We start from the raw sequence: 7,257 nt of genomic DNA on the forward strand, positions 1-7,257 counted from the left end.
TCCGTTTACGCACACCTGTTCCTCGGGATTGCTGCCTTATTTAAGTCCGCCCCTTTCCGTTCTTCCGTCTCAAATCCTGGTTTGCTTTCACGCAACAGTTGATGACTTGTTTTCCATGCTATCACTCACTAGCTCTCATGCTACGCTTTATTTTATTCCTAGCTTTTATGGTAGTTGTTTTGTTTTCCCTTTTTGTGCCTTCGTGCCAAGTGTTTGGGTTTCCGTTTGTTTTCCTAGCTTCCATGCTAGCGCCATTTGTTTGCCTTTCTGCTTAGCAACGGTATTTTTGTTCCTAGCTCGTTTTACTGGTTTAATAAATCCTTTGTTGCTTACCTTTCGCTGTGTTCTTGTCCAACGCATCCACGGAGGAACAGATAGATAGATAGATAGATAGATAGATAGATAGATAGATAGATAGATAGATAGACGGATAGATAGATGGATAGTACTTTATTGATTCCTTCAGGAGAGTTCCTTTATTTAGCAATTAAAGCCCTCAAAGATCAATAATGCAGGACACCATTGATTTTAGTTATTTATAATTTTTGAGTAATTACAGTGAAAAGTTAAATAAAATCCTACTAAATATATTTGAGATCCGAAAGGTTTCCCAAGCATAAAGTGGTACATTTTTATTATTATTTTTTTTTTTTTAACTTTTAACACTTAAATTTCAAGATAAACTTCCGATATTTTTATTGGTTTTATTTTTTTATATTACTGTCGAATTTAAGTTTGAACTATTATTTTGTTGGTTTTATGCTCTTTTGTCAAAACTTTGATGTGTTTATATGGCAACCACACAACATATGCAATATTTTCTCCACATAAAACATTTTAAAGTGATATTTTTTTAGGTAATAATTCATTATAACATAGATTTTTTTGTCTTTTTTTTTTGAGCAATGGAAAAAAAAGAAAATAAAGACAAAAGGAAAAAAAAAACTGCCTGCATGGCAGCTTTGTGTCAACATTGCAACTTTTTCTCATTAAATTTCAACTCATTCCACTTTTTTGAAATGTTTATTTTTATTTCTGCAATACTATCAATTTTGCAATTTTTGCTGAATGTATGGCGGGCCGGTAAACGATTAGCTGCGGGCCGCAAATGGCCCCCGGGCCGCACTTTGGACACCCCTGCTATGTAGGAAAGGGTATTGAATTCGGTACTCTTTGGTACCAATTCACATAAAATGAAACGGGAACATACAAAACCTAAAACCAGTGAAGTTGTCACCTTGTGTAAATGATCAAATTCGTTTTGCAAAATAATTAGCGCATGCTTAGCATTACCGCCGGCTCAGGATTAACGCCGGTTCAAAATCGTTTTGGAAAATATTATTTTTATTAGCGCGTGTCTAGAATTTCCACCGGGTCAAACTCGTCACGTCACGAGTGACACTTCACCTGTCATTATTTTCAAAATGGAGGAGGCTGATTTCAATCATTTGAAATCGCATAAAGGGAAGAAGATGAAGAGCTATTCAGTAGGATTTAAGGTCCAAGCTATTGAATATGCTAAAAAGAACAGTAAGCAGCTATGTTTTATTAATATACCGTAGCTGCGTGTGTCAAATATGAGTCATTAAATGACTCCCGCCCCCTGGTGGTAGAGGGCGCTAGTGATCCTTCTTGCGACTACTCGGCTGCAGAAGAAGTGACAACAAGCAGCAATCGTTTATTTTTTCCTCTCGCTTGCACTTTTAACATGGAGGATTACATATCTAAAATAAAACAGTTTTCTAAACTGGACTTTCAATGGAAGCAGGAGGTAATAAAGGAAGATCTCCATCGAGACAGAGAGACTTTTAAAACTGAAGAAAGATAAGGAAGACTTCTATAAACAAGTTATCGATGCTTTTGATCAGAAGGAGCTGCACATGGACTTCATTTATAAGTAAAGGTAAGACTGGAATTGTTGAGATCCGCTTTTTGGATCCTCCACATATTGTTTATTGTTCCATTTTTTACTTTCACTCTCCATTTGATCCTATTATTTCCTGTTTTAGTCGGTCACCATGGTAGCTTATCAGTTTCACCTGTTATTCACTGCCCTGCACACCTGTCCTCACTAATCACCTGCCTTATATAAGCCTGCATTTTTTTGTTGTTCAGTCTGGGATCCAAATTTGTTCTTACACAACGGTACGTCTGCTTTCATGCAATTTCTGCATCATTCTCGCCAGCTCTCACGCTGCGCATATTTATTAATTCTTAGCTCTCATGCTAAATGTTTTCTTTTCCCCTTTGAGTGCCTATGTGCCAGTTTAGCTGACTATTTGTTCATCCTAGCTTTCATGCTAGCGTCTTTTGTTTGCCTTTTCTTAGCTCCAGTATTTTTTGTTCCGTAGCACCTTTCGTTAAATAAATCCTTAGTTCATACCTTTTGCTGTGTTCAATTTTCGACGCATCCTTGAGGGATGCCGAACAGACGTAACAAGAATAACGTTTTTTTTTTAATTAAATGTGCTTTTCATGATGGTATCCTTACATCACACTCAAATTTATAAGCGCAGGCCCAAATTTACCGCATGCCTTTGGTAAACGCCGGAGTGAGAAGAGGTTTTAAATTAATTAGCGCCCCGGCGGCAATTCAAGGAAATACGGTAGGTCAATATAGGTCAATCAATCAATCAATCAATCAATGTTTATTTATATAGCCCCAAATCACAAATGTCTCAAAGGACTGCACAAATCATTACGACTACAACATCCTCGGAAGAACCCACAAAAGGGCAAGGAAAACTCACACCCAGTGGGCAGGGAGAATTCACATCCAGTGGGACGCCAGTGACAATGCTGACTATGAGAAACCTTGGAGAGGACCTCAGATGTGGGCAACCCCCCCCCCTTCTAGGGGACCGAAAGCAATGGATGTCGAGCGGGTCTAACATGATACTGTGAAAGTTCAATCCATAGTGGCTCCAACACAGCCGCGAGAGTTCAGTTCAAAGCGGATCCAAGACAGCAGCGAGAGTCCCGTCCACAGGAAACCATCCCAAGCGGAGGCGGATCAGCAGCGTAGAGATGTCCCCAACCGATACACAGGCGAGCGGTCCATCCTGGGTCTCGCCTCTGAACAGCCAGTACTTCATCCATGGTCATCGGACCGGACCCCCTCCACAAGGGAGGGGGGGACATAGGAGAAAGAAAAGAAGCGGCAGATCAACTGGTCTAAAAAGGAGGTCTATTTAAAGGCTAGAGTATACAAATGAGTTTTAAGGTGAGACTTAAATGCTTCTACTGAGGTAGCATCTCGAACTGTTACCGGGAGGGCATTCCAGAGTACTGGAGCCCGAACGGAAAACGCTCTATAGCCCGCAGACTTTTTTAGGGCTCTAGGAATCACTAATAAGCCGGAGTCTTTTGAAGGCAGATTTCTTGCCGGGACATATGGTACAATACAATCGGCAAGATAGGCTGGAGCTAGACCGTGTAGTATTTTATACGTAAGTAGTAAAACCTTAAAGTCACATCTTAAGTGCACAGGAAGCCAGTGCTGGTGAGCCAGTATAGGAATATATGTATGTATATATGTATATAAAGGTATATACAGTATAGGTATATATGTATGTATATATGTATATAAAGGTATATACAGTATAGGTATATATGTATGTATATATGTATATAAAGGTATATACAGTATAGGTATATATGTATGTATATATGTATATAAAGGTATATACATTATAGGTATATATGTATGTATATATGTATATAAAGGTATATACAGTATAGGTATATATGTATGTATATATGTATATAAAGGTATATACAGTATAGGTATATATGTATGTATATATGTATATAAAGGTATATACGGTATAGGTATATATGTATGTATATATGTATATAAAGGTATATACAGTATAGGTATATATGATCAAACTTTCTTGTTCTTGTCAAAAGTCTAGCAGCCCGATCGGAAAACGCTCTTTAGCCCGCAGACTTTTTTTGGGCTCTGGGAATCACTAATAAGCCGGAGTCCTTTTAACGCAGATTTGTTGCCGGGACATATGGTACAAAAAAAAAACGCTCTATAGGTCATTACATCTCAGCAACAAGCTGTAATATCTTATTGAGATCATTTCAGGACCAAAACACTTAAAACAAGTAAGATAAAATCTGCTTAGTGAGAAGAATTATCTTATCAGACAGAAAATAATCAAATATCAGCCTTATTTGAGATATTTAATCTGACTTAGATTTCACTTTTTGCAGTGTTATATGATTAAGAAACACTGCAAGAAATCATCTTTCATACTTCAGAGACGGTATAGAGCTACTGTACATAATGAGGGTTACATTTCAACACCCGGTTCCCTTTCCCCACAGCTGCTAAGTAAGTATCTAATGCCTTGTGTAATTACATGTAATAACAGGAGCAGCAAGGTTCTTCTGGGTTAATTTCATTTCATTGAGTCGCAGCCTTTAAGCTCGTAGTTCATTGATGTCTTCCATACTGTTCATGGATCTTCTCTTGCAAGAGGAACAACGTCCACTGGGATACTCAGCGGAGATGCCAGATATACACTAAACCAGGGGTGCCCACACTTTTTCTGCAGGCGAGCTACTTTTCAATTGGCCAACTCGAGGGGATCTACCTCATTTATATATATCATTTATATTTATTTATTTATGAAAGAGACATTTTTGTAAACAAGTTAAATGTGTTTAATGATAATACAAGCATGTGTAACACATATAGATGTCTTTCTTTCACCAAGACAAGAATATAAGTTGGTGTATTACCTGATTCTGATGACTTGCATTGATTGGAATCAGACAGTAATGATGATAACGCCCACATTTTCAAATGGAGGAGAAAAAAAAGTTGTCCTTTCTGTACAATACCACATGAAAGTGGTTGGTTTTTGGCATCTAATTCATCCAGCTTCCATACACTTTACAAGAAAAACATTGGCGGCAAATTCCGTAGCTTGCTTGATTGACATTCACGGCACCCGAGGGTCTTGTGAGATGACGCTGGCTGCTGCCAGTTCATTATTATGAAAAAATGACCGAGAGGAAGGCGAGAAGCACTTTTTATTTCAACAGACTCTCGCGCCGTCCCTTCCGTCAAAACTCTAAAGGCCGACTGCACATTTCCTATCTTCACAATAAAAGCCCTGCTTCATGCTGCCTGCGCTAACTAAATACAGAGTCTCGGAAAACTGGCGTGCACAAGCGATCCCTCAGACTCTTATTTTGTTAGCGCAGGCAGCATGAAGCAGGGCTTTTATTGTGAAGATAGGAAATGTGCAGAGTTTTGACGGAAGGGACGGCGCGAAAGTCTGTTGAAATAAAAAGTGTTTCTCGCCTTCCTCTCTGTCATTTTTTCATGAATGTCAATCAAGCAAGCTACGGAATTTGCCGCCAATGTTTTTCTTGTAAAGTGTATGGAAGCTGGATGAATTAGATGCCAAAAACCAACCACTTTCATGTGGTATCGTACAGAAAGGACAACTTTTTTTTCTCCTCCATTTGAAAATGTGGGCGTTATCATCATTACTGTCTGATTCCAATCAATGCAAGTCATCAGAATCAGGTAATACACCAACTTATATTCTTGTCTTGGTGAAAGAAAGACATCTATATGTGTTACACATGCTTGTATTATCATTAAACACATTTAACTTGTTTACAAAAATGTCTCTTTCATAAATAAATAAATATAAATGATATATATAAATGAGGTAGATCCCCTCGAGTTGGTCAATTGAAAAGTAGCTCGCCTGCAGAAAAAGTGTGGGCACCCTTGCAGTAGACCATGGGTGTCAAACTCTGGCCCGCGGGCCAAATATGGCCCGCCGTGTAATTAGGGTCCGCCCTGCCTATGGCAAAGGACTCCACAGGAGTCCTTTGCCATAGGCAAGGACCCTATTGTTCCTGCTGCGTTTTATTCTTTCTTTCTTTCTTTCTTTCTTTCTTTCTTTCTTCCGCACCGTCGCGCCCCAATTTCACCCTCTTAACATATTTCAAAACTCACCAAATTTGACACACACGTCGGTCTTTCATGCCTTCCCAACATATTAGGCAGCCAAATCATAAAAATCAAAATTGCGTAATAGCGCCCCCTAGGAAGAAAAAAAAAAGAGACTGCTTGTAACTTCCGTTAGGAATGTCGTAGAGACATGAAACAAAAACCTCTATGTAGGTCTGACTAAGACCTACATTTCCAATAAAAAACGTCTATACCCAAAATCAACAGAAATTTTGCAAAAACTCATTCAAAGCAACATTTTTGAAAAAAACGCTATTTTTGCCTCTTTGAGCTGTAATTTGACCCCCTTAAAATGCTTCAAAACTCCCCAAACTTGGCACACACATCAGGACTGGCAGAAATTACGATCTAGTGAAGAAACCAAACCTTAAAACTCAAAATTGTGCTCTATTGCAATTTTTGAATAAAACACAGAAAAAACTGCTCCTAGGAAGAGGAAACAGATAAAACTGCTTGTAACTTCTGGTAGGAATGTCGGACAGACATGAAACAAAAACCTCAATGTAGGTCTCACCTAGACCTACATTTTGATAGGTGGCATCTTTCAGTTAAAATCAACAGGAAGTTGGCAATTACCCCTTCAAAATAAAGGTTTTGTAAAAAGCCGTCACCTTTTTCCAGACAAAACCGCTTGTAACTTCCGTTAGGAATGTCGTAGAGTGATGAAATAAAAACTTCTATGTAGGTCTGACTAAGATCGGGACTCGGGACACGGCGGCGGCGGCCAACGGCGGACCCGACCAACGCTGCTTGCAGCTTTAATTTTATTTGGTCCCTTGAGGCCATATCAATTTAACATTAGAGCCGGCCCGCCGATATCATACAGCCGCCGTAACACCGCATTCACCGCTAATCCTCATACTTGCCAACCCTCCCAATTTTCCCGGTAGACTCCCAAAGTTCAGCGCCCCTCCCGAAAATCAACCATTCTCCCGAATTTCTACCAAATTCCACCCGGACAACAATATTGGGGGCGCGCCTCTAAGGCACTCTCTTTAGCGTTCTCTACAACCTGTCATCACGTCTGCTTTTCCTCCGTACTAACAGCGTGCCGAACCCAGTCACATTAATACAGTGGTCCCCAACCACTGTATTACATTTTTTTTTTTTTATTAAATCAACACAAAAAACACAATATACACTTACAAATAGTGCACCAACCACAAAAAACTCCCTTTTTCATGACAAAGAAGAAAAAAAAAAGAAAGAAAAAAAATAGCGCGATATAAATCTAATCCATTATTATTATT

Source organism: Nerophis ophidion, linkage group LG06, assembly GCF_033978795.1.
Source record: "Nerophis ophidion isolate RoL-2023_Sa linkage group LG06, RoL_Noph_v1.0, whole genome shotgun sequence".
Taxonomy (NCBI): Eukaryota; Metazoa; Chordata; class Actinopteri; order Syngnathiformes; family Syngnathidae; genus Nerophis; species Nerophis ophidion.